The sequence below is a fragment of the Macaca mulatta genome, chromosome 10, assembly GCF_049350105.2.
Source record: "Macaca mulatta isolate MMU2019108-1 chromosome 10, T2T-MMU8v2.0, whole genome shotgun sequence".
NCBI classification, from domain to species: Eukaryota; Metazoa; Chordata; class Mammalia; order Primates; family Cercopithecidae; genus Macaca; species Macaca mulatta.
This window is the reverse complement of record NC_133415.1, coordinates 111,334,957-111,361,632: the sequence shown is the minus strand read 5'-3', so window position 1 is coordinate 111,361,632 and position 26,676 is coordinate 111,334,957. Positions and strand designations below refer to the sequence as shown.

The following is a 26,676-nucleotide window of genomic DNA, read 5'->3' as shown; positions in this document are numbered from 1 at the left end:
CATGCCAGCAGTTCTTTTTTTTTCTTTATTTTTTCCAAAAAGTTCCTTCATGCCCCTTTTTAATCAGTCCCCTTCCTCCACCCCCTATATGTTTATCTTTTCTGGAATGTAAATATCTTATAAATGGAGTCATACACTTTGTAGCCTTGTAAGCCCAGCTTCATTCACTCATCATAATACCTTTTATATTCATCTGAGTTGTGTGTATCAGCCCTTCAATCCTCTCTGACATTGAGTAGTTCCAGTAGGATTCCATCATATGGCTGTGGCACAGTTTCTTTACCCATCCATCAGCTGATGGATATTTGGGTTATTTCCAGTTTTTTGCGATTATAAATAAAGCCACTGTAAACATCCACGTATATGTTTTTGGACACATATGTTTTCATTTCCTTCGGATAAGTACATACAAGTGGGATGCTAGGTGTTATGGTAGATGTATATTTAACTTTATAAGAAACTGCCAGGCCGGGCGCTGTGGCTCACACCTGTAATCCCAGCACTTTGGGAGGCCAAGGCAGGAGGATTGCTTGAGGCCAGGAGTTCAGGACCAGTCTGGGCAATGTGGCAAAACCCTGTCTGTACAAAAAATACACACACACACAATTAGCCAGGTGCAGTGGTGCACGCTTGTAGTCCCAGGTGCTTGGGGGGCTAAGGAGGAAGGATTCCATGAGCCCTGGAGGTCAAGGCTGCAATGAGCTGTTTGTGCCACTGCACTCCTGGCAGTGATGCAAACTGGGTCTGAGTGACAAAGTGAGACCCTGTCTCAAAAAGAAAAAAAAAAACAAAAAACTGCCAAACTACTTTCCAAAGTGGCTGCATCATTCAGCCTTCCCATCCACAACGTAGGTAAGGTCCAGTGGCTCTGCGTACTCACCAGCACTTGATAATGTCAGGGTTTTTATTTCCATTTTTATGCTACGATTTATCTGGGTGACTAGTCCACATATTGCCGAGACCACCTCTGTTGGGGAGACCCTAACCCAGCGGCGCTAGAGGAATTAAAGACACACACACAGAAATACAGAGGTGTGAAGTCGGGAATCAGGGGTCTCACAGCCTTCAGAGCTGAGAGCCCCGAACAGAGATTTACCCACATATTTATTAACAGCAAACCAGAAATTAGCATTGTTTCTATAGATATTAAATTAACTAAAAGTATCTCTCATGGGAAACGAAGGGATGGGCCGAATTAACTGTAGCTGGAACACGCCCTTAAGACACAGATCGCTCATGCTAATTGTTTGTGGCTTAAGAACGTCTTTAGGTGGTCTTCCACCCTGGGCCGGCCTGTGTTCCTTGCCCTCATTCCCGTAAACCCACAACCTTCCAGCTTGGGCATTAGGGCCAAGGGCCATTATGGACATATCACAGTGCTGCAGAGATTTTGTTTATGGCCAGTTTTGGGGCCAGTTTATGGCCAGATTTTGGGGGGACTTGCTACCAACAGCACATGCTTTAAAAGGAAGAGTGTTCTGATGCTGTTGGGTGAAATGATACTTAAAATGTTCATTAAGCCAAGTTGGTTGATAACATTGATCAGGTCTTTTATATCTTTACTGATTTTCTTTCTACTTTTATCAATCCAGGGATGTTGAAATTTCCAACTATAATGTTAGATTTGCCTATTTCTCCTTCCAGTTCAGTTGTTTTTGTTTCAAGTATTTTGAATCTCTGTCATTTATATGCATACACTTAGGAATGTTGTGTCTGCTTATGAACTGACCCTTTTTTTTAACTCTGATAATATTTCTTGTTTTTAATTCTCCTTGATGAATACGGCCGCTCCAAGCCTATTTTTGATTAGTGTTTGCATAGCATATCTTCTTCCATCATTGAACTTTATATCTTCATAGTTACTGTGGGTTTCTTGAAGATAGCATATAGTTGGGTCTTGTTTTTATATCCAGTTTGATCATGCCTGTCTTTTATAATTGGAGTGTTCTCAGTATTTGTATTTAATGTTACTGATATGGTTGAATTTATAGCTGCCATCTTGCTAATGGTATAAAGCATTTTAATGATTCCATTTCATTTCCACTGTCAACTCATAAATTAGACCTCTTGTTTAATTTTACTTTTACAAAATTGCATCTTTAATTACATAGTCTTCCTTCAAATAATATTATACCACTTTCATACAACATAGGAAATAATAGATTTCCATTTTGCCCTCTCATTCTTCCTGCCTCTGTGGTCATATCTTTCACTTGTTATACATCCCACTACACATTGCTATTGTTTATGTTTTAAACAGCCAAATCTGTTTTAAATTAATTTAAAAATGAAAAAGCATATTTACATACATATTTGTTATTCTTTCATTTCTTTTGTAGATCTAAATTTCTATCTGGCATCATTTTCTTTCTGCCCTAAGAACTTCCTTTAATGCCTCTTGTGGTGTCAGGTTTCTTCTGATGGATTCTATCACCTTTTTTTTTTTGTCAAAAAAGTCATTATTTGACTCTCACCTGAAAAATATCTTTGATAGGTATAGAATTCTAAGTTGACAAGTATTTTTTTTTTCTTTCAGAACTTTGACAGTGTCATTCCACTGTCTCCTGGCTTGCATTTTCCCCCTGGCTATATAAAAATTTTTCTCTTCATCACTGGTTTTCAGTAATTCAACTATGATGTACGTAGCTGTGCAGTATGGTGTGTGTGTGTGTGAATCTTGTTTGTGCCTAGTTGAGCCTCTTGGATCTTAGAATTTATAGCATTCAACAAATTTGGAAAATATTCAATCATTATTTCTTCTCATTTCTTTTCCTGCCCTCTCCCCCGACTTCTCACCTTGAGACTCAAACTACACATGCTTGATATTGTCCCACAGGTCACTGGAAGTCTATTCATTTTTTTAGTCTTGTTTTTTCTGTTTCATTTTGGATCGTTTCTATTGCCATGTCTTAACATTCACTTCTCCTTTCACCCTATTTCCAAATCTGCTGTTAATCCCATTATATTTTTCATTTCTGATACTGTAGTTTTCATCTCTAGAAATTCCATTTGGTGCTTTTTATCTCCTAAATTCCTCTCTTCACTATGTTCATGTTTTAAAAATAATTGAATATGCATTTAATAGTTGTTTTAATGTCCTTGTTTGCTAATTCTATCATCCTTGTCATTTCTGAGACTGTGTCTCTTGACTGATTGTCTCACATTGTTCAACTTAACATATTTAGTAATTTTTGTTTGGATGTTGAACATTATGATAATTACATTACACATCCCACTACACATCGCTATTGTTTCTGTTTTAAATTGCCAAATCTATTTTAAATTAATTTAAAAATTAAAAATTAAAAATAGCGTATTTAATTAACAAATTAAAATACATGCATATTTGTTATTGTCATTCTTTCTTTTGTAGATCTAAATTTCTATCTGGCATCATTTTCTTTCTGCTCTAAGAACATTTAGACACTTCAATGTTGAGTGTCTAAAATGTTGTTGTCTTCCTTCAAAGAGTGTTGGGCTTTGCTTTGGTAGGCAGATAATTATAAAATAAAGACTTTTGGGGGCAAAAACTTTTTCAGGCAAATCAAACTTGTGGTTCAGTTTGACCCTTTGGAGACTTGTTTATAATCTTGGTTAGGGTGGGTCTAATGTAGCCCTTACTGTAGGAATAATTTAGGCCCACTGCTAAGGTGTGGCTCTTCTGGTTTCTCTAGTGAATGCTCTCGCGGATCTATAAGGACTCCTCATTCAGGTTAACCTGAACTCAAATGCCTCTGTATATTTTGCTTGGACCACACAAGGCTCCTAACTGCCCTGGTCCAGCTTTGCCTTTCTGTACTGCAGCCAGGGTGAGCCTTCAAACACCTAGGACTGGCCATGTCATCCCCCAGTTAAAACCCTTAGGAGACTTCCTGTCACCACTCGGGGGGGAAAAAAGGCCGAGGGGACAGATACAATATTTAACCTTCACGATCTGTCTTATCTACCCCTCCACATCACATCTCATACTTGATAATCCACCAGCATCAAGCAACTTGCAGCCTCCAAACTCCCACGTGACTACAGACCTCTGTGCCTGCACCCAGGCTTTCCTTGTTGCACCACGAAGCACAGATGTGCCTCTGAGGAAGTTGAGTGTGTGCTGGCATTTCCAAACCATTTGGAGTGAGAAAGGATCAGATAAACGATGGGGATTAGAATTCGCAACCGGAGAGCCCGAAACATCTTCTCTCTCCCTGGATCACTCCCCTGGTGTTCATGGGTCCAGAGTCGTTTGCCTGTTACTGGAGAAGACCTTTGGTCAGCAGTGTAGCCATGGGTCCTCATTTGGCCCCTGCCAGTACACATCTGTGACTTGCTATCCAGAGACGTCTGTCCCCTAGGAGTTGGTGTGGGGGCCTGGGAAACAGCATTTTGACAAGCCCTCTGATTTTGATGTGTACCAAAGTGAGAGAACAGCCATTCTCTCTGTTACAGGCAAGGATTCTGGAGCTAGGCCTGGCTTCTGGTGCTAGCTCTCAGGTCACCTTGCCCTTCCTGGCCTCAGGGCCTTACTCTGTACAGTGGGATCATGCCTCCCTTGGAAGGTGGTAAAGGGTAGAGCCCAGGTCCAGCAGGCTTTCAACCCAGCCCACCCCTCCCTCTTCCCTTTTGACTCTTCCCAAGGCACATCTGCTCTGTCCCCCACGACTGTCTCTTCCCTATCAGGGGCTAGCAGGGGCCTCCTCGCCAGCTCCCAGGAAGCGGTCAACAGCAATCACTGCACAGACGCTTAATATATTCCGTGGGGCTGATGGGGTATCTTGCTTTGTGACCACACATGGACCGAGCTCATGCAGCAATTTAAGGAAACCAGGTTGACAATCCCACTCTGATAATGCAAGCAAAGGCCTGATCTAGGAGGGGATTGTAGGTGGGCCAGCCCCTATACCCGCTCCCTGTACTGGCGAGGAACGGGAGAGCCGTTTCAGGCAGCGTGGGCCGTGTGCTCCCGCGCAGAGCTGGAACCCTCCCCGCCTGCTGCTGTTCCACTGCTTTGGAAAAAGCCATCCAATAAAATCAATATGACCTGTGGCGGGAGTTGACCTTCCCAGCCCTGGGGAAGGTTCCAGATGACTGGACAGGTTCCTGGCAAATCGGAATTTCTCCTGCACCCAGTGAGGACAGGTTTGGAGGTGAAAAAGCCATAAACCAGCGCGATCCCTTCAAAAAAAAAGGGGCAATGTGCTCAAGCGATGCCGGCTGTGAAGCAGTCTTGAGGGGTGGCGAAAATGCTCTTCCTTGGAAGCCTCAGGGTTGCGAGTCACGCAGATGGCCAGGAAGTTACGGAGTGGGGGCGGGGGGCCTCATCACACAACCCTCGGACTCCAGGGAATTTTCCTTGAAGCAAACGATAATGAGGTGAAAAACTTGAGCGGTTTTGAAATTCAAGCACAAAGGTTGCCCCCACCCCCTCTCCCCTCTTCCCTCCCCGATCCTCCTTTCCCCACCCTCACTGAGCCCAGGGCACTTCCAGAGGGCACTTCCACGGGTCTACGAGGGTTACTGCCCAGCGGTTGATGCTTAATTCAGCCACCATGGAGGGCTGGCCATGGGGGTTGGGGGGCCATGGGGAACAGCGACAGAGGTGGATTTCACCCGAATGACGGCAGCGGCCGGCCACATGGCCATGACTCAGGTCCGGTTTCTCCCTCTCCGCCTCTTGCCTTGGATAAACTCCATGTAGGTAGCACCAGAGTGATTACCTGGCTGCCATTTGAAGGCGCGGTGACCTATAATGAGCCACTCAAACCATAAGTCAACATTTATCTGTAGGGAGCCACATTCTGCACATCCAGAAAAGGCGAATCTTCCAGATGAGAAGGACCTTGAAGATTCTCTACCCCGGTGGTTTCCAGCCTCACTGCTGAGTGCCACTTTTGATCTTTTCCCCACCAGCCCTCATGTTTTCAGACTGTGTCGCCCAAACTGCCTTCGTTAAGTAATAATTTGTTTTCCAATTGTTTAATTAATCAAAGACATAAATAACTGCCAACTCGAGCTTTTAATCAGTGTGGAGGGGAGAGACGCCAAAAGCTGATACTTATTAAGCACCTGCCACGCACCAGCCGCTGCCCCCGCACCCTCCACGCTGTCCTTCCACAACCCCTCCGTGCCAGGACATGGAGGGACAGAGAAGCAGGTCTCCTTCTCCAAGGTCACACGGGCAGCCAGAGGCAAAGCCAGGACCAGCTCCTGAGTCTGCCCAATGCCAAAGGTCCACTCTTTCTATAGCTGGCTACCGCCTCTTGTCTTGCCACCCTGGGGTGATGCAATTCCAGCCCAAGGCAAAGGAAAGGCATTTATATCCGCCTGAAACACTGAAAATGCCTCCTGCATTGAGCCAAGACTCTTTCCACCACAGATGACAGAAGCCCGACTAAAATGGACTCGAATAAAACAAAGGATGTGGGGGCTGGTTGACTCACATAACTGGAGTCCAAGGTGGGTTAAGCTTCAGGCATGGTTGGATCCAGGAGTTCACACAGAGCTGTGCACTCTCCCCTCCATCCTGCTGTCGCTTGACTCTGGTTCTGCTTCTCTTTGCCCTGGTCTCCATTCTCCCCCACTTCAGATTTCCCCCTCCAAGTCCAGACATACATGCAACTGCCTCCATGATGGCTAAGATGCATCTTTCACACAACATGGCCACAACAGAACTCTTTCCCTGTCCCCAAACCTGTTTCTCCCCAAACTTCCTGCAGCCCAGGAGTAAAGCCACATTTCCCAGCTACTCAAGCCCCATTTGGAGTGGTCCTTCCTTCTCCTCTTTCTCCCACAGCCACATTCAATCCAGCAGTAGGCCCTGCCGGCTCCATCTCCACACCAGATCCCCAACCCTCCTCTTCCCTCCAACTCCCGGCTGCCCCACCCCTGATCTGGTCCCTCCATGACTGTGCCAGCCCTTCACAGTTCCTCCAGCCTCTGCGCTCACCCCGACACTCTCTTTCCACTCAGCAGCCAGAGCAAGGATTTCAAAATGAAACACAAAATCACTCACCTACCTAAACCTTCCCCCTTGCTTTTCACTGCACTTAAAACAAAACTGAAACTCCTTCCTGTGGCCACAAGAAGTGGTTGGACCCCTGCCCACCTTACCAGTGACTTTCTTTACCACTCCCCATCTTTCTCCACAGCCTCTATCAGCACTGGCCTTTCTGTCTCTCACAATGTGTCACCTCCCATTAACCTCGGGGTCTTGGCACCAGCTTTCCCTCCCTAGCTTTTACTTCACCTGGCTCCTTCTTGTCATTCATCTGAGTTCAAATGTCACGTCCTTAGGAATCCTGTCCTGACCACCCTGTCTAAAACCGGCTTCCAGCACATCAGCCTGTCGCCCCCAAGTATTTAGCACAGTGTGTCATTATCTTGTTTACTTGTTTGGTGCTTACTGTCTGTCTTCCCCCGTTAGAATGTAACCTCCAGGGGTCAGGGTGCCTGGCTGGTGGGCCAGCCGCTATACCCCAAGCTCAGGACCTGGGTCCCCCTGCATAGCCCACAGCCACGTTGAATGTTCAGCACATGGCCCTGTTAGGCAAATGGGTGGTTTCTCTGCAAAGCCTCAAGGATCTCATCTCTTTCTGGTTATGTATAGAGATCTTGCCAACTCTGCTGCCCTGTGGTAGAATATTCTGGGAAGTCAGCGTCTGGGGCCCCAGGTGAATGGTGCTTAAGACTGGACAGTGGTTTCTTTCCAGCCCCAGTGCAGCCAAAGACAGGTTCTCAGGGCCTCATCTGTGGACACTGTGAAGAAAAACACATTTCAGCCTCTGACTGTAAGTGGAACTAAATGTTTCTGAAGCCAGCACCTAAAGAAAGGCATGCCGATGGAAGAATTAAGCCTCGTTAGAGATGTTTTTGCCAGTAATGTGGCAGCTGAACAGCAGCCTTTTATGGGAGCTGTAGTCACTACTCAGCCAAGCAGAGACTCAAAGAAGGGGGGCAGGATGGCTCCCCCAGCATGCTCCTGTTGAACCTCTGGCTCTCTGCTCTCACTGGTCCCCTGCTTCCAGCTTCCACGGTTTTATGTCCAAATCCCTTTTCCTGGGAAAAATGCCCTCAAGGACTCACCTAAGGAGAGGAGCTTTCCACATTTCTTAGCTTCTAGAATTCCATTTTCTCAAAGACAGAAATCACTTTTCACCCAGAAATCTGGTTATTTGTATATGGGAGGTAGTCTTATATTAGACTAGAAGCTCCCGGCAAACATCAGTCTTGGGTCTGCCAAAGTCCTAGTATTGTGTACAAGGTATGGAAAGCCTGGATGACTGCCTGCTTATATGTACAGATGATAGGTATATGGATGGGTGGATGGATGGACGGATGGATGGCTGCCTGCTTATATGTACAGATGATAGGTATATGGACGGGTGGATGGATGGACGGATGGATGGCTGCCTGCTTATATGTACAGATGATAGGTATATGGATGGGTGGATGGATGGACGGATGGATGGATGGATAGATGAGTGAATGGATGGATGGATGGCAGATTGAATGAATAAACAGATGATTTTTTGAATAAGTGGTTGGATAAGTAGTTGATTGGATGAATAGATGGTTGCTCACTGCCATTTTTATAGCTGTTCTTGATGACAACAAAGGTAAAAGGGTAATCACATCAGGTTAAATCATTGTATCCCAAACTGATTTCCACAAAATCCCCAGCCCATAAGATGTATCTTAAAATAAGTACTCATCCTTAAGTAGATTTGAGAAACGCTACATACTCTAGCCTCCTTATGGGGTGGTCACAATGCCCATTAGCATGTTAGCCCTGAGAATTCCTTCAAAGAGGGAATATGTTTGGCTCAAGGTATTTTGTTCCATGTTGCCTTCTTGTCTTCATAATGAGCTCATCACAGAGCATCCCTCATCCAAGGTCTTTTAAAGTGGTTAATATTCCAAGCAGGTGAATGAGATGGTGAAGACCCCAGGCTGGGCAGCTGGATGTCTGCTAAGTGGAGATCGGGCCTGGGCAAGAAGAAGGCACTAGATTCTGCCCATCTTCCTCCTTCCCTGTACCAAGGCTGGCAGGGGGAGGTGGCTGTCTCACTTTCCTGAGCTTTCACGACCCAAGACTGAGTCATCCCACTTTATCTTCCCTTTGTTACATTGGCAAGCATTCAGATGGTGCTAGCTGTAGCTATGACACAATGCCGCAATGATAAAATACTGCCTATTCTCCTTGGAACAAGAGGTCAGGAGGAATCTGATCATTTTTCCTAAAGAAATCATCTTGCATTTCAAGCTAAAGATTCTCCAACCTCTTCAGTGACTACAGAATACCAAAACTTAAGACGCAAAGACTTAGAAATGGAAGGGAAAGCCTACCTGTTGGCCCCTTCCCTACTCCCCACGAAGGTGGGGGGGTGGTGGGCTGTATAGACCTTCTTGGGGCAGGGTCTACACTGCAGTTCCTGTTGGGGACCATTCCTGGTGAAAAAGTGAAGCTGGCTTCCCAGCTCTTTCTGCCTCCCCTTCAGAATGTTTCCCCTGCTTCCATCCCTCCTGACGCATGAACCTTCTACAGACTTCTGTAATGCCCCAGAGGCCTCAGCACACGCCACCCTTTCTGTCTAGCACGCCTTCCCTGCACCTGCAAGGCAACCTCTGGGCCTCCTCTGGAGTCAGCTCAGCCGCCCTGCAAAGCACAGTACCTCTCACCACCCTTGTCTGCTTCCCTCTTTCTCTCATGGAGTGGATTCCAATCTGGAGTTGTCACATCTATCTATTGCTTTCTCCTTGCAGACTACATAGTCACAGTGGACAGGCAGGGTTCACCATCCTCATCGGTCCCTGACACAGTGCCTGGCACATGCTGCATGCTTAGTAAAGATTCACTGAACTGCTGACTCACAAAGGGTGGCATTTTCAGGCATATTCGCAGGGCTCTATGTTTCACGTGGTGCCACCATCACCTCTCAGAAATCTACAACCCATAGTATCATCCAGGTCATTCATGAGGCTGGATGAAGTCTTTGGAGTGATAACCTATGTTTCTTCTTTCCTTCCTTCTGACCAGCCGTGGAGCTGGTAAATCTGAGCGTTTATTCCAAAAAGAATATTGCTTCTCTCTGAGAAAGAAAACACCTCTTGCCAGAGTCAAGATGAACAGCTAGAGCAGAATGCTGCTCTCGAGGCTTCCCTCTGAAATGCCCCAGCACGCAGCACGGGCTTCCAGTGACACCATCCAGAGTCCACTGCATTACCCTAGGAAGAGAAGGGCCACGCTGGGTTGTGGCCTCGGGGCCTGTGGTTGCAGATATTTTCATTCTATGGTTTAGACACTGAAGCCTCCTCCCACTCCTGTGACTGATTCCCACTGCCCAGTGGGTGACGTCACACTTGGAGAAGGCTGCTCTGTAATCAGACCCCTTTCGTGGGGCCGGCTGGAGACATTTCAGAATTCTCTCTTGCTACTTCAAAGCCTTGGGGCTCCCTTCACCCCTTCATTAATTAGAAAATAACAGAGGGAGGCAGTTACACAATTTCAACAGCAGAATCCTTTTCTGCTTGTGGCTTTGCTCTCACTCCTTGGAGAATCCATTGTTAGCTTCCAAAGACCCTAAAGCAACGAGCAGTTCCCTAACTTCCAGTAAAATCCTGCCCCAGGAAAAGGCTACCTTGTGTGTGTCTGACAGACAAGGGTGGTAGAGGAGCTGCGAACCATGATGCTTCTTCCGGCTGCCTCTGCTTTCTGCACTAGCCCCACATCCTACCATCAGCCACTCTGCAAGTCAGATTATTCTCTGGATACACAGTCCACAACTCTGAGCCTTTGCACATACTGCTTCCATTCCCAGAATGAGCTTCCACCCTTAGTGAACTCAAGGACTCCTGCACATCCACTAAAACCCAGTGTCAATATTCCCCTTCCAAGAAGCTTTCCCTGACTTTCCCAGCAGATTCTGGCATCCTTCTCTGGGCTTCCACAGCCCAACGTGCACAGCCCAAATTGTCCTCCAGTCCAGCAATGTGGCAAGATCATCTGTAGAACCCCTGCATCAGGCCACATCTTAGGGGTTCCTGGATCATCAAGGGCACTACCAGATCCTACTTCCCTCTGACCGTGCACAGCATTTGGAGTTTTGGGTTTGAGACCTGGCTTTGGCACTGATTCCCTGCCCAACTCTAGGCAAGCTACTGCACTTCTTGGGCCCCTGAATTTTTTACCAATAAAATGAGGGACATGAACCTGCCTCACAGGACTGTGGTGGGGGTTGAGAGAAACTCTGAGTGTGGAAGTAAGGAAGATGGGGCACCTTCACATTTTTAATAATGAATCAAATAAGAGGCTGTTTATTCCTGCTCTCTCTCCCTTTCTTCCTGTTCTCTTCCCATCTCCTCTTATCCTTTCCACTCCCTGCATCAGACAAATGGGTTCTGTGGGAAAATTTCACCAGTCCACCAAGAGAAGCACCAATTTGAAACCCCCAAGTCACATGGCTGTAAGGGTTGAGCCTTCCTCTGGGTGAGGCTCTGCTGGAGTTAGCAACAGAGTCGCTGCACCATTTCACCACTCTGTTAAGACTCAATCGATCTCTCCAGCAAAACCTCCTGCAACAGCAAAACTGTGGCCAACAGATTATAAGAGGATTAATCACCCCTGCCCCCGCACTCCCACAGCATTTTGTACCTGCCTCCTTTAAGTACAGTTAATCAAACGATGCACAGAGGGCCTCCCCCGCCCCCAGGGTGACTTCGCTTTGTGCTATGACACCACTCAGGCGTTACCTCTGGGGGAACCTCTGCCAAGCCCCCTCTCCTGGGCACCTGCTGGGGGCCAGCCAAGCTCCTCTGCAACCCCCATTGTCACACTGTCTCACTGACCTTGTCTGTTAATGTCTCTGCACTCCTGGGGGTGTAGGAGTCCAGGTATCAGGGTGCTATGCTTGGAGACCAGTTTCACAGCTTCTCCAGGGCCACTTAGACCTACTCAAGAGAGTTGTATTGGAAAATTCAAGTCCAGGAACACTACTTTTCTTGAACCCCAGAGGCATTTACAGAAGAACTGAGCCTTCTGTGGAGAATATGAGGTACTTCATTGACCCTCTCTGAGCCTCAGTTTCCTCATCTGCTCAGTGAGGACCATGACTCTCTACCTCACAGGGTTCATATGAGCTGTTGTATGTAAAGCCCAAACACAGGGCCTGACCCCTCTGAAAGCTCAATGAATCTGAGAGAATCATGTCGCTGTTATCAAGACAAATGCAAATCCAAGCATTGTATGGGACAAAACAGGAGTCCCAGTGGCGGAAGAGAGAAAACTATTCTATTCTGGTGGATGAAGCACAGTAGCATTCAATTATCACCACCATTTTAAGGGGAATGAGGGAGGGATAAAGAGCTAAAGAAGTAGTTGCCCCTTGAGGGGGGAGTTTCCATAGCTCAGCCCCTCACTAACACTTGAGCTGGATTCCCCTCCAGTGGAAGGTTATCAGCAGGGTGCCCGTGGCAGCATTCACCCCATGTGACCAACGAGGAATCTGAAGACCAGAAAGGCCTGCCCTGAAAGGGAATGAAACCCTGACGCAGGCCACCATGCAGAAGGACCTTGAAAACACGGCGCTAAGTGAGAAAAGCCAGACACAAAACGCTACATCCCCTGTGAGTCCATTCAAAGGAAATGTCCAGAATGGGCAAATCCGTAGAGACAAAGCAGACAGAGACTGCTCAGGGCTAGAGGGAATGGGGGGATAGGGGATGATTGCTGAAGGGTATGGGGTTTCTTCTTTGAGGTGATGAAAATGTTCCAAAATGGACAGTGATGATGGTTACACAACTCTGTGAATGCATTAAGAACTTTTGAGTTCTACACTTCAAATAGTTGCATTGTGTGGAACGTAGATTATATCTCAATAAAGCCTTTTTAAAAAGAAAGATAGGCTGGGCGCGGTGGCTCACACCTGTAATCCAGCACTCTGGGAGGCTGAGGCAGGCAGATCAGCTGAGGTCAGGAGTTTGAGACTAGCCTGGCCAACATGGTAAAACCTGTCTCTACGAAAAATACAAAAATTAGCCAGGCGTGGTGGTGTGTGCCTGTAATCCCAGCTACTCAGGAGGCTGAGGCAGGAGAATCACTTGAATCGAGGAGGCGGAGGTTGCAGTGAGCTGAGATTGAGCCACTGCACTTCTGCCTGGGAGACAGAGTGAGACTCTGCCTCAAATAACTAAACAAACAAACAAACAAACAAACAAACAGAAAAGGAAGGGCATTAGCTCAAGGTCAAATAGGCAAAACGTCTCATAGGCAGGACTCAGCCCCGATCTGCCTACCCTCATTCACGCCCCCAGTGCCTGTCCTCCAGCTCCAGTCCCATTTCTTCAGCCTGCAGACTTCACAGACAACTCTCAGGTCTGAGGACTTGGAGAACCTCTATCCCGAGAACACAGCCCACCTCCCCATAGCTCTCACCCCACCGGGCCCTGTTTCCAAAAGTGTGAGTCGATGATCCGTTTCCTGATCACATCCACAGTCTGAGGCTGTGAGTTTCCAATGGATGGTACATTCTAGAAGCTCCCCCCTCACCTCCGTGAGCACCAGTTTATCTGATCTGGCACAGACGACTATAAATAAACAGTTAGAGACTGCCCTGTCTGATGAGCCATTTTCTGAGATCATATGAACTTGCTTTTAAGTAGCAGCTTTTCACAGATCGGTTGCTATGAGGCACTTTATTAAAAACCACCCATTTGCAGCTAAAATCCAGCTTCAACCAAATCCAATTTTCGTATCTACTGCTTTTTTAGACATAATGATCAGGACATCGTTTCTGTTTCTATGGGAAAGAATGGATTCAAAGGGCTGTTTTTCTGTGTGTTTTCTCTTTCCTAACAGGCAGGTAGACTATGCATGTTTAAGGCTGCTGTGTGCCATGGCCCTGGAGACCTTCAATAGAGACCAAATATTTATGCTTTGTTAGCGCACACAGACTTCCCCGGTAATGTTGATTAGTGCTAGGGGCTTATCCAACCAAGGTCAGGGGCTTGTGCCCCCCTAAACTGGTCCCATTAGCTTCTCTTAGAAGTAAAGCTTCTGCTTCTTTGCCGCCTGGCTGCAGCCCACACACCAGCCCCTCTCCCGCTAACAAATATTACTGATCATGCTGGAGATTGAATGGGAGACATTGATGGGCTGATGGTGCTCTGTATTGGGGCCAAAACAAAGAACATGCTCTTTTCATAATGGGTCCTCCCCAGGATCTTTGTATCATTCAACCTTTTTAGAAGCCCAAAGGCAGCATGCGTGGTGGTGAGAGGCAGGGACTCAGCATCCCCCAGGGTGGACTCTTGCTGGGCTCAGGCAGCCCCTGGCTGGGTGATGGCGGGTATGGCTTTCGGAGACTCCATGGCTTCATCTCCACTGAGGGTGAGGGCAGACCTGTTTCAGAGGATCGGGGCAGGGGTAAACATGGGAACAGGCACAGAGCACCCAGCACAGTGTTTGGCACAGAATAGAGGCTCAATCCACAGCCGCCACATGGTGACGATAATGATTATTAATACATTTCCAAGGTGGCATATGTTTATTGAGTGTCTTTTCAGCGCTTCATTTTTCAGTCATCATTTGGTTGAATAATTTGCAATTCACTTTAAAATTCGTTAAGAGGGTAGGTCTCACGTTGAGTGTTCTTACCATAATAAAATGAAAAAGAACTGATTGGAGTTGGAAGCTATTTCTTGGAAGCCTTCTGTTTATCAAATCCTCCCTCTGATCTTTCTCCCCCATCTCCTGGTTTTGAATACACGCACACTCATTTAATAAATATTTGTAGAGACCTACTGTGCAACAAGCCTTGCAGGGAAAGGGGAATTTCAAAAGAGCAGGATCCAGACCATGCCCTGGGACACCCGGCAGCTCCTCAAAGAATCAGACAGAAACCGAATCCCAAGACCAAATATATATATAGCCGGAATGTACATTGAGCAGGTCCAGAGGAGGGGAAGGGGGGAAGGAAGGAGAGGGCCCTGCAGAAGAGCAAAGGCTTACACCATAGAGAAGAGTTGTCCATGGGGACAAGTGAGGGGACTGATGCATGGCAGGAGAAGCAGGCGACAAGAAGTCCGGGGGTGGAAATGGAGCTCAGATGTGAAAACTGGAGTTGGAGACCAGGGGGACACTGATCTGCAAATGATGAGAGGGGACGCTCAGCCAGGTAGTGTGGGCCACCAAAAAAGAGCTAGGCAGGAGCTCCACATGTAAGGGAACGAGGAGGAGGTACTAGGGAGGGCAGCATCCTGGGACAGGGATCCTTCCAGAGGGGACCCTAAACTCCATATGCAGAAGGTCAAGGGAGCTCTCCCTGGAGTCTTCATTGGCATATGCCAATTCCATTAATCACTCTGAGTTTTGCAAGGGTGGCTTGTGCTAGTCCTGATGTTTTCCTGTAGGGAGCCCTTACGGTTCTCTACACCCCTTCCTACCAAATCAGCCCCAGCACCTGGGCCACTTGCAACGGCCTTCTCCCAGAAAGTGGCCTCTGGACTTCAGTGTTTTGGGAAGCGGGTTGGAGGGATGATAGCTCACTACTTAAAAAAATTAAAAGACACAGCAATTGGGCTGAAATAAAACTCTCACCTCTGCCAACAACATCAAAGTAGAGATTAAAGGCTGATTTTAAGATTTAAAGGCACTGTGCTGATGGCTTTGGGTGGGACCCTGTTTCTGCAGAATTACTGGTAACAGCAATTCTAGAAACAGGTTATAATAACAGCAGTTACCAGAGATACACTATGTACTAAGGTCTCTGGATGATAAAGTGGATAGAAATAGCTCATTTCCATCCCCAAATTCACTAACAGAGAGAGCAGTTAGCCAGGGCAGACCATGGGTAATGATGCTCGGTTGTCTGTGAATTAATTTCTGGACAGTACTGCCAGGAGCTAATGCATTTTTCAGTGAAGAGGAGTTTCAAGAAATCTTAATGCTAGTGTGGATTGGTTAATCATTATATTTACATCATCTCGGTGGGGTGAGGGGCCAGCTGGGGTTAATGGACATTTTGGAAGATGTGAGAACACAGCCTTGGCAGGAGAGAGATAGGAAGCCATCCATTCCACCTCGGGGCTGACAAACTCTGCCTGTCCTCAGGACTGCTGAATTGCTGCGCGGTCATTTCGGAATTAAAGATGCATCTACTTTCTGATTAGCAGAGTTCAGCTTCTTTTGTGAAACTTCTCAAACAGTTTTATTCCCTGGTTACCTTCACATTTATTCTCAAATCTCTACTCCGTGGAGAGGTTGGTGTCAGGGCAGAATTGACCCAGAAGCTTACTGTTAACGTGATTTATCGATAGTAGTGTGAGATTGTATACAAATTTGGCTTATCATTTTGATGCATTGGCCATACTTGATGATAAGGTGTGCATTACTATAAAAATAAACTTATTGTGGCTCCTGAGTGCCTTTTTTCCCCCTTTTGGCTGCACAGCATTCCCGGGAAATGATTAATAAGATGTTTCATTTAAGTACCAAGCAATCCAGAAACCGAGCAGGAACACAGGGACCCGGATGCAGGAAAGCTTGAAATTAACAGGCAGCCATAGAAAGTATAAGATTAATTTCATTTTCTTTTCTTATCTTATGCTCCCTTTTATGTCTTTCCCTATGTAAAGGGGGAGGTTAATTAATCCAGAAATGATCTTTTTGTTGGCAATTTTATATTATGTTTGACTACTTAATAGAAATCTGAGCTACAGCGACGCAGGATGCAGAAAGCGTATCCCGAAGGAGGAGAGGGAGAAGTCATTTTGAGCACAGGAGGCAGATTTCACAGCCAGTTTCAAAGCTGGGAACAGGAAGGGTAAAGCAAACACCACAAGGCATTCATTCATTCATCTATTCATTCATTCCACAGACATTTTCCCACAACGGCCACAGAGCCAGGCTGGGGAGCCTCCCTCGTTCAGCCTGCTCCTTTGGGCTGCACCTGATCAAATTTTTAGGGTGATTTGGAACCAAAATGAAATTCAGTACAATTCAGTACATATTTATTGAGCAGCAGCCATATGTTCAGCATCATCCCGGCTGCGTGGGGAATATCAAAAGGGGGGGACATGGTGGCTGTCACCAAGGATCTCGCATCTAATTGGGGAGATAAGATACACACACACAATACAAGGCAATTATGGTAATAGCGTGCATTTAAATACCACTCTCCTGTTTACCCACATTTCATATCAGCCTCTCTACATTGTTGGAACCTCTCAACAACTTGGGGAGGGAGGAGGGCAGATATGATGAGTCTCATTTTGCAAATGAGGGATCCGAGGCTCAGCGGGGTCGGGAGACTGGCCTCAAATCACCCAGCCATAAATGACAGCCCAGGATGCCAGCCAGGGTCGCAGGCTCCCAGCCTGTGGTGTCTTTCAACTAATCAGCTACACTGATTAAATGCCCGGTGGGGGTGGGTGGGGGGCAGCTGCCGGGGCTGGAGAGCTGGCCCTAGCCAGGCCTCCAAGGGCTCCTTTCTGGGGAAGCACAGGTCACGTCAACCTTGCTTTGAATCCTGCCCCAGTTTTCCACCAAGGTCCCCGATGGCAGCAATGAAGGAGAGCCTCCTTCTCTTATCAACTTACTCCTATAAGAATCCTATTCCACCCAGAGGGAAAAGAATAGGCAGTGAGTCCACTCAGGTCATCTTGAAGGTAACCCAGGGAATAGGCGGCTGACTCAAGAACCCTAGACATCACAGATTGGTACTGATCACACGCAGGCCACCATTTTAACATTAGGGCCAGCATCAATTTTAGGGTACCATGTCAACAAGGGCACAGATGATGTCAGAACCCAGCTGTCCCCAAAACCCTGGCACAGGACAGAGCAAGCTGGGGCACACAGTGGGCACTACAGATGAGAACCTGAAGGAATGAGCCAGGCCCGCCCTGGCTCTCCAAAGGGTGGCCTTCTCGGGCGCTCAGCCCAATTTTGCTCAATTTCTCCTCTTGCCTCTTGTGCTAAGTTAGAAGGACAGATGACATCATTCCTCCTCAGACCCATTAACCACATGGATCGATGGCAAGAAATAAAATTTGGATTTTTCAAAAATCTCCACAGCAGATGGCCCCAGGAGACCAATTGCAACAAGATTCCTAATTAAATATAATTAAATAAGCATTAAGAGAGAGACTGATGTTCCCCTCTCCACATTACACCACTCCGTGCCAAAGAGTACAAAATTGAGAACGTCATTGTCTGCAGAAAAGCCACAAAGATCATTCAGCTCCGGCCTCTGGTGACCGAGCTGGGAAAACTGAGACCAGAGGAGCTAAAAATTCAACCAAGATCTGCAGTGATGTAGGGCTGACGACCAAAAGCCGACTGAGAAAACTGACTCGTGCACAAGTGCCCATTTTGGGGTCATGCTGTTAGCATCTAAAAGGCCCAGACACTTGCATGCTGGGCGGCCTTGGGCAAGTTCCTTTACGTCTCTGGCCCTCTTTTCTTTCTTTCTTTCTTTCTTTTTTTTTTTTTTTTAAACTGAGTCCGCTCTGTCACCCAGGCTGGAGTGCAGTGGTGTGATCCCGGCTCACTGCAACCTGAGCCTCCCAGGTTCAATCAATTGTCCTGACTCAGCCTCCTAAGTAGCATGCCACCACGCCTGCTAATTTTTGCATTTTTAGTAGAGATGGGGTTTCATCATGTTGTCCAGGCTTGTCTCAAACCCCTAACCTCAGGTGATTCGCCCATTTTGGCCTCCCAAAGTGCTGGGATTACAGGTCTGTGCTTCTTTTCTTCTTCTAGATCAGTGCCTTATAACAGAGGTATAATGTGAATCACATCCATAATTTTTTATTTCCTTGACACATTTTCAAAAAGTAAAAACAAATGGATACTAAATCAAAAGAATACAATTTTCATTATACATTTTATATAACCCAAATCCCAGCAGGTAATCAATATAAAAGTTATTAATTGAGTAGTTGACACTTTTCTTTTTCACCTTAAGTCTGAAATCTGATGAGTGTTTGACATTTACAACTTGTCTCTGTATGGACTGGCCACATTTCAAGTGCAGTAGTGAATGGTGACCACACTGGCCAGTGCAGGCCCAGAAGATGGGCCTGAGAGTCTCTCACAGGTTGTTGTGAGTTGGGTTTTCTTTGTTTTTCTTTTTTTAAATGAACACAATGTGGCTGGGCATGGTAGCTGAGGCCTATAATCCCAGCCCTTTGGAAGGCGAAGGTGGGTGGCTTGCTTGAGCCCAGGAGTTGGACCAGCCTGGGCAACATGGGGAGACCCCATCTCTACAAAACTACAAAAAATACAAAAAAATTTAGCCAGGCGTGGTGGCATGTGCCTGTGGTCCCAGCTACCCAGGAGGCTGAGGTGGGAAGATTGCTTGAGCCCTTACAAAGGCAGAGGCTGCAGTGAGTGGAGATTGCACCACTGCATTCCAGCCTGGTCAACAGAGTGAGACTCTGTCTCAAAAATAATAACAAAATAAAATAAATAATTAAGAAAATAAACATGATGTGAAATGTGCTTAGCAGCATCCCCACGTGTCATTAGCACCCAGTAAATATTAGCTGCGATGATTATCAGAAAGCCAATGTCCAAAGAATTCATCCAGAAAGCATGACAGTCCATGGCTCCTATTTATCAAATTTTCTCTTTCAATTCCCTTCCACAAACACAGCCCCGAACAGAGCGACTGTCGGGGGAGGGATTTCTTTAGTCTCCGGGTAAAGCTATTAAAAACAAATGGCGGCTTCTCGAGCTCGCCCTTAAAGCAGTCGGTGGATCCCAAGATGAAAATTCAACTGCAGCCAAATTGTGTTATAAATGGTTTTGCTCCACCTGGGGTCTGGACGCCGGGCAGATGTAATCCCCTCTCCTGGGCATACACTGATGGAAACCCCGCCTCACTGCATCAGCCAAAGCCTTTAAATCAGCCGTTATTCCCGGCCTGACATGAGAGTTACAACAGGGTTTTACAGGCCCTCTGCAGGGCTCTCTAAATTTTGTGACCGTAGCTTCCTAAGGCTTGTTCTTACCCAGCAATCCAAATAAAAATAGTGCTATTGATCACAAAGGCATCAATAATGTCAGCCTTAAAGCTACTTGTGCACATTTCTAATTGTCCTGTCCTTTTTATGTCTTTAAATATTACCATAAGCATCTTAGAGATTCACTACCTCTGGTTGGGAGGAAGGAAATCACCCCCCTTCTCAGTCCCAGGCATTGGAAAGCAATAGGGAGGAAAACTCCCATGCTAGGAATAATTGTGAAGTCCCTTTTTGTAAAAAAGAAAACAAAACACTGGCTCCCATGTTAAGCTTGGCATTATAGCTCATCAGGAAATGCCGCCCAATTATGCCTAATTTCTCATTGTTTTCCCAACCGGTTTGCGTCCTAGCAATTACGCTTCGTTCGCAGTAAGAGAAAAGTAAAATGCCCAGCTGGTAGACTGATCAGAAAGCCGACAGCCAATAAATTAATCAAGAAATAAGGAATGAATGCCGTGTTTGATGTTTGCAAATCACACATGTGGATCTCCAGATGTTTGGACTTAATTTTTACAGCCATAAAAACCAAGAAAGAGGAAACTGGGAGTGACTCCAGCAGCTAAGCAAATCCTCCCCGGCAAACCGACTGCTCGGCTCCCTCTGGAATCTTCTTCTCACTTTAGGTATACTGCCAAGAGAAAAGAGCACCCCCCACAAACCCCTAAGAGCCTTAGGCATGAACCTTTCTGGAGTCCATGCAAGTGTGTGCAGTGTGGAAGAAAATTATCGGCTCCAAAATTCAACAAGAAAGCCACAAAATCAAAATTAATAAATGCTTCATTAAATGCCTGCCGACTATAGCAGTGCAGCCTCCTCACTGCTTGCTGGGTGCAGTACTGATGATGTAGTCGTAATAAAAACTGCATTACGTTGGAGAAAACGGCTGCAAGAATGCCTAAGGATGCCTATTGGTTGTGGGGTAAATCACAGGCAATTGCAACTTTGATGAATTACCTGCCGCCAGATAATTTAAGAAGCAAAATCATTAAACTCCTTCCAAATATTTTTACTGCAAATGAATTATAGTTAGTGTGGGGGTATTTTAATTCGTTTGATATGATGGGGAGCAAGGCTGCCAAATGAAAGACCCCCCTGGACCTAACAGGAGGCTCAAGGTGTGTGCAGGCTTAGGGCACCCTTCAGGTGCCCCCCTTGGCTGGGGGCCCGTTCCCTCACACAGGTAGCTCAGGTAGCCCTAGTCATCTGCAGGGATCCAGCGGCTGTGCTCTGGTAAAGGCCAGCAGAACATGTCCAGTCTCCAAAGGGGACGGACACAAACATCTTTGGCATTCATGTCACGCTTCAAAGGCCAGAGTCCCCTGCTCCCCTCTCCTGCAATGAGCCACCCATTTCTGCCGCTGCTCTCCTGCGTGTCCACGGCTGAGGGTGCGAGCTGGTAATTACATGCTCGCTTAGGCAGGGACGCTTCCAAGCAGCGCTGGAGAGCTGATTAACCACCTGGTTTGTGGGCACAATTCGAAGGGGCACCTGGGAGGCAGCCACAATGACTCGCAGCACGGTCGCCAGGCGGACGTGTGCACAAGGGAAAAAAATACTCCCGTGTCAGGACAGCTCCACGCTCTGCCTTCCCAAGGGCTCGCCCACTCAGCCAAAGGCCCTGGCACTTTGAAGTTTCCCTGTGGACATGAAGGCACCCTGGAAAGGGCTGTGGGAGCAACAGTTCCATGAATTGTCACCAGGGTGATTTTGCGCCCCCTCATCCAGAAGCATTTGGCAATGCCTGGAGACATTTTCGGTTGTCTCAACCGGAGAAGGGACTGCTCAGTGGGTGGGAGCAGGAAGGCTGTTAAACCTCCTATGATGCACAGGTCAGTCCGCACCACCCCAGTGACTCAGTCCCAAAGATCCGTCCCCAAATGTCAGTCACACATCAGTTGAGAAACCCTGACTTAGAGAACCATCCAGACCCAAGCAGCCTGCCTCTTGAAGGGTCTTTCCTGGGGACTACTTACGACTCAGGAGGGCCAGAGAACTGAAGTTGGGGGCCCTGACAGTACACCCAGGTCTCCAGGATGGAGAAGAAACTGTGTGGGGTCTCTTGGGTTACAGAAAACCTACTATTTTCAGCAGCCCTTGGAGCTGGATGCATTTTTGATGGAATCAGACCTCAAATGAGGTTGTGAATCACCAGCTTCAAAAAGAAAGAGCTCTCCCGTTATACCCATAAATTAAAGACGAGGCACCTTAGTACCGTCCTCAGGAGCCTCAAACCTCCAACGATGGGTTCCCCGTCTTTTCTCTCTGTGTGAGCAACGTTCCGTCCTTTCATGTAGATTTCCCTTTTAAGGAGAGTTGGTTCTGTCTGGGGCCAGTTTAGATTATTCTTTCAAATAAAAGAACATCAGAAAAGATTAATCATAGCCCAAAATGGAAAGGGACGAAGCCGTAGCCTGTCATGACCTTCTCGTTTCCTTCATGATAGCCTGCCTAGCCTTGGATGGAGGCTGGGGCTGCAGTGGGTGGTGGTTTTTTCCAAGTGGCCCTCAGCTCTGAACCCCACTCACTGCAGCGGCTGTGATAACTTCTTGGATTTATGAATAAAGTGGCAACCTTAAAAGTATTAGTTTGGAGTTTCACAATGGAAGTAGTGATGATCAACACATTCAGTCACTATGCGATCAGACATACTTTGGGGGCTGTTGGTGGAATTGCCTTGTGTTGGCAAAGGTATGAGATTAGCACTCTGAAAACAACAATGACTAATTCCTCTGTTCCTGGGAGCCGGGTAGATATTAACTCTATTTTGCAGGAGATGAAACTAACATAAAAAGGTTAGGCAAGGTTTGCCCGGCTCCACAGGGAACTGGCCCTGGAGTGGAAATTAGGACCCCAATGTTTCGGGCACAAAAGAAGGGATCAAACCTTCATCCACGTGATAAATTACAGCTTGAAAAATCCCTTCATCAGTGCTCAGGCCTGAGAGCACCCCATAACCACTGATTCGAATGGAAATAAGGATGGAGAAGAGAGGAGAGGGCTGCAGAGGGGAGGGTGAGGGTGGGGAGGGCCCGGATTCCCAGCAGGCATGAGAACGTGGGAGCTGCACTGAGAATTTCCCCTGATGCGAACCTCCAGCTTTTTTCCAGTTCCAAACACCCTCCTTGTAAACAGGAGGAACTGAAAAACATCTTTGGAAGCAAAGCCCTATTGGCCAATTCCAGGGCTCACAGCTCGGCTGCCAGGTGCAAGGAAAAGCCACGACAGATGATTCTTAATGGTGGGAGCGGAGTTCTGAAAAATGACCCTTTGCTTTCTTCCATAACTTTTCAGGAAACACTGCACAATTATCCTTCTCTTTCCTTGCTTAAAAGTTGAACTGAGCCATTATCCTCAGCAAACGAACACAGGAACAGAAAACCAAATGCCGGATGTTCTCACTTGTAAATGGGAGCTGAACAATGAGAACACATGGACACAGGGAGGGGTACAAGACACACTGGGGCCTGTGTCGGGGGATGGTGGGGGAAAGCATCACAATAAACAACTAATGCATGTGGGGTTTGATACCTAGGTGAGGGGTTGACAGGTGCAGCAAATCACTATGGCACACATTTACCCATGTAACAAACCTGCACATCCTGCACATGGATCCCGAAACTTAAAATTTAAAAAAAAAAAAAAAAATTTGAACTGAAATTAATTTTTTAAAAAACAAGCTGGTTATAAAAGAAAACCATAATGTCCCACCAGTGGGTAATTTCTTCTTGATTAAAGATGGGGGCTGTTGATAAAGCTGATGCCCACTAACCTCATAACAAATGGAGATCCATGTCTCATGCTCTTTTATGACTTGAGCCTCGTCTGGATGGGTTTTCTGTGCAAGGAGGGAACATTTTAGGATGTGATTTTTCTCGTAAGACAATGGAACAAAGTAAACAGGAGTGGGGTCACTGGGAATTGGGGGGTGCGGGTGGGTACCATGGATGAAGGTGGGTACCATGGTGGATCAGGCTGGCAAAACCCAAAACCTCTGATGAAACTTAACAGACAAACAGACATCACATGGAATGAGGCAGTACAAGTATACAATGACAACTCTGATGAATTGTTGCCAAAAAAAGTCAAATATGAACATCATCAAACTTCTAGATCTTACTGAGAGCTAGCTACAGGTTTGCAGGACACACAGGGGACAGAGAAACATATCAAAAGACACCATGCCATCGGCAAAATCGAGATTATGGCAAGGGCTACAGGATGGGTGATATGGTTTCCAACAGAAAAATAAGAAAATAAAAAAGGGAATGGAGATTCACTAAAGATTTCCAAAACCAAATCAACCAAATGCAATGTGTGGATCTTTGGATCTTAATTTGAACAAAGTATTTATGAGGCCATCAATGGAATTGCAACATTTACTGGGTGTTATATGATATTTAAAAATGACTGTTCGCTTTTGAGGCACAGTAATGGTATTACATTATAGTGAATGACTTGCAAATGAAATGATAGAATGTGTTTACTTTAAAACAGTGGTGGGGAGAGAATATGGGAATTCAATGAAACAAGATTGGCATGTTGATAACTGTTTAAGCTGGGAGATGGGTACATGAGAGTTTACTATACGATTCTTTTTTTCATAGACTCAAACATTTCTGCAATGAAATATGGGAATTTGATGAAACAAGATTGGCATGTTGATAACTGTGGAAGCTGGGAGATGGATACATAAATTTCTGCAATGAATAATTAAAAGAAGAAAAGGCATCTAGAAATGGCTGGATAGAGAGACCAGCATCTATTCTCCAGTGACTGACTGCTATAGACACCAAACTTCTCAAATGTCTGCAGGGGGCAAGTAACAGAAACAGGGATAGAGCAGTCAACAGTTCTAATAGGGCCCTGCCTTTGTGAAATTCAGTCTAGTGGGAGACGCAGACAATAATCAAATAGTCACACAAACATATGACTGCACACTGATGTGTGTTAGAAAGGTAAAATAGACAAAGCACACAATAGCATGGCCTAACCCAGTTTGGGGTTCAGGGAAGGTGTCATTAGTCATTGGTGCAACCCTCCAAATATCTCAGTTCTCTCTTCTTCCGAGTACAAGGTGGGACTGAACTTCCTGGCCCCTGTGGTCAATGTGGCCTGTGACTAGTTTTGGTGAGAGTGAGAGAGACATAAGAGTCATTCCTGGTGAGCATTAATCCCCTGTGTGAAACCTGCCAGAGACTTTTTTTCCCTCTACCACTGCCTATTGACAGTCCAGGCAGTGGCTGGTCCATGGACGAGGTTCTGGAGCAAAGATGCAAAAGTATCATGGTGGCAGATCCCCTAGCCACCCGACAGGGGACATGTGGCAGGGGTGGAAAATATGTTCTGATGGTTTAAAGCCACTGGAAGTTTGAGGTTGTTCATTACTGCAAGTCAACTAAGCTTGTGCTGACTGATACAGAGGGCTTCCCTGAAGACGTGATTTTGGAGCTGAGACTTACAGGGTAGGTAGGAATTAGCCAAGGGTGATTAGAGTCATAGGGGATGAAAGGAAAGGACATTTCCAAAAGCAGAATCTCAATGAACATAAATGATGATAAAAAAATATTCACGCCCACCCCCCCTTGCCATGTGCTCAGCACTCTTCTAAGGACTTCATATTAACTCCTCACAACTCTTGAGAGGAGAGTATTATTATTGTCAGCACCATTTGGCACATGAGCAGTGAGACCAGGCAGTCTGGCTCCAGAGTCTGTGCCCTTAGCTCTGAGTCACACTGCCCTGTGTCAGATTCCAGGACAAGGAGAAGGGCACTCTAGAGGCTCTAGTATAGCTGAAGGAGAAGCCACAGAATGGGGTGGCTCAAAGACAGGCCAGAGAACTCAAAGGCCTGAGTACCCGAAACTCTCAAGGATGCTGACCTATGAAGACAGGGATGCTAGGAGAGTGAAAGGATCAACTTCCTGAACAGATTCTCTTTCATAACTAAATCACATACAAATGACAGAGGAGTCATATCCAGACCTGTAAGGAACTATTACCAGTCAAGAGAAAATACAAACACCCAATATAAAAATGGGCAAAAGACTTGAACAGGCACACTTCACAAAAAGATGTCCAAATAATAAGCACATGAAAAGAGGCTCAACCTAATTAGCCATCAGATAAATCCAAATTAAAAGCACAGTAAAATACTCTACACACTCACAAAAAGATGTCCAAATAACAAGCACATGAAAAGAGGCTCAACCTAATTAGCCATCAGATAAATCCAAATTAAAAGCACAGTAAAATACTCTACACACCCACAAAAAGATGTCCAAATAATAAGCACATGAAAAGAGGCTCAACCTAATTAACCATCAGATAAATCCAAATTAAAAGCACAGTAAAATACTCTACACACCCAGAGAATGGAAAAACTAAAGAAACAAAAATAAAACAAACACAAGACCCCCAGACAATGGCACATAATCCAAGGTCATAAAACAGCAAGAATTCTCATACACTGAGCTGGGAATGTGGACTAGGACCACTGCTTTGGAAAACTGGTAGTATCTATAGAAACTGAACCTACACAGACCCCATAACACAGAAAATCTGCTTCTGTCCAACAGTGGTGTATACATGGACAAGAATGTTCATACATGTGCTGTTTGTAGTAGCCACCAAAAAGGAAGCAACTCAAATATCCATCAACAGCAAAAT

General features: G+C 46.2%; 2 long non-coding RNA genes across 2 annotated transcripts in view; both read right to left on the bottom strand.

The window, feature by feature from the left end:
• The window catches only part of LOC144332202 (uncharacterized), a 58,928-nt gene that overhangs the window by 13,739 nt on the left and 18,513 nt on the right, over positions 1-26,676 (bottom strand). The window lies entirely within an intron of this gene.
• Positions 5,218-26,676, bottom strand: part of LOC114670515 (uncharacterized) — a 31,678-nt gene continuing 10,219 nt past the window's right edge. Inside the window, exon 3 of the long non-coding RNA XR_003720185.2 lies at positions 5,218-5,340. This is a non-coding gene — a long non-coding RNA (uncharacterized LOC114670515). The remainder of the gene's footprint in view (positions 5,341-26,676) is intronic.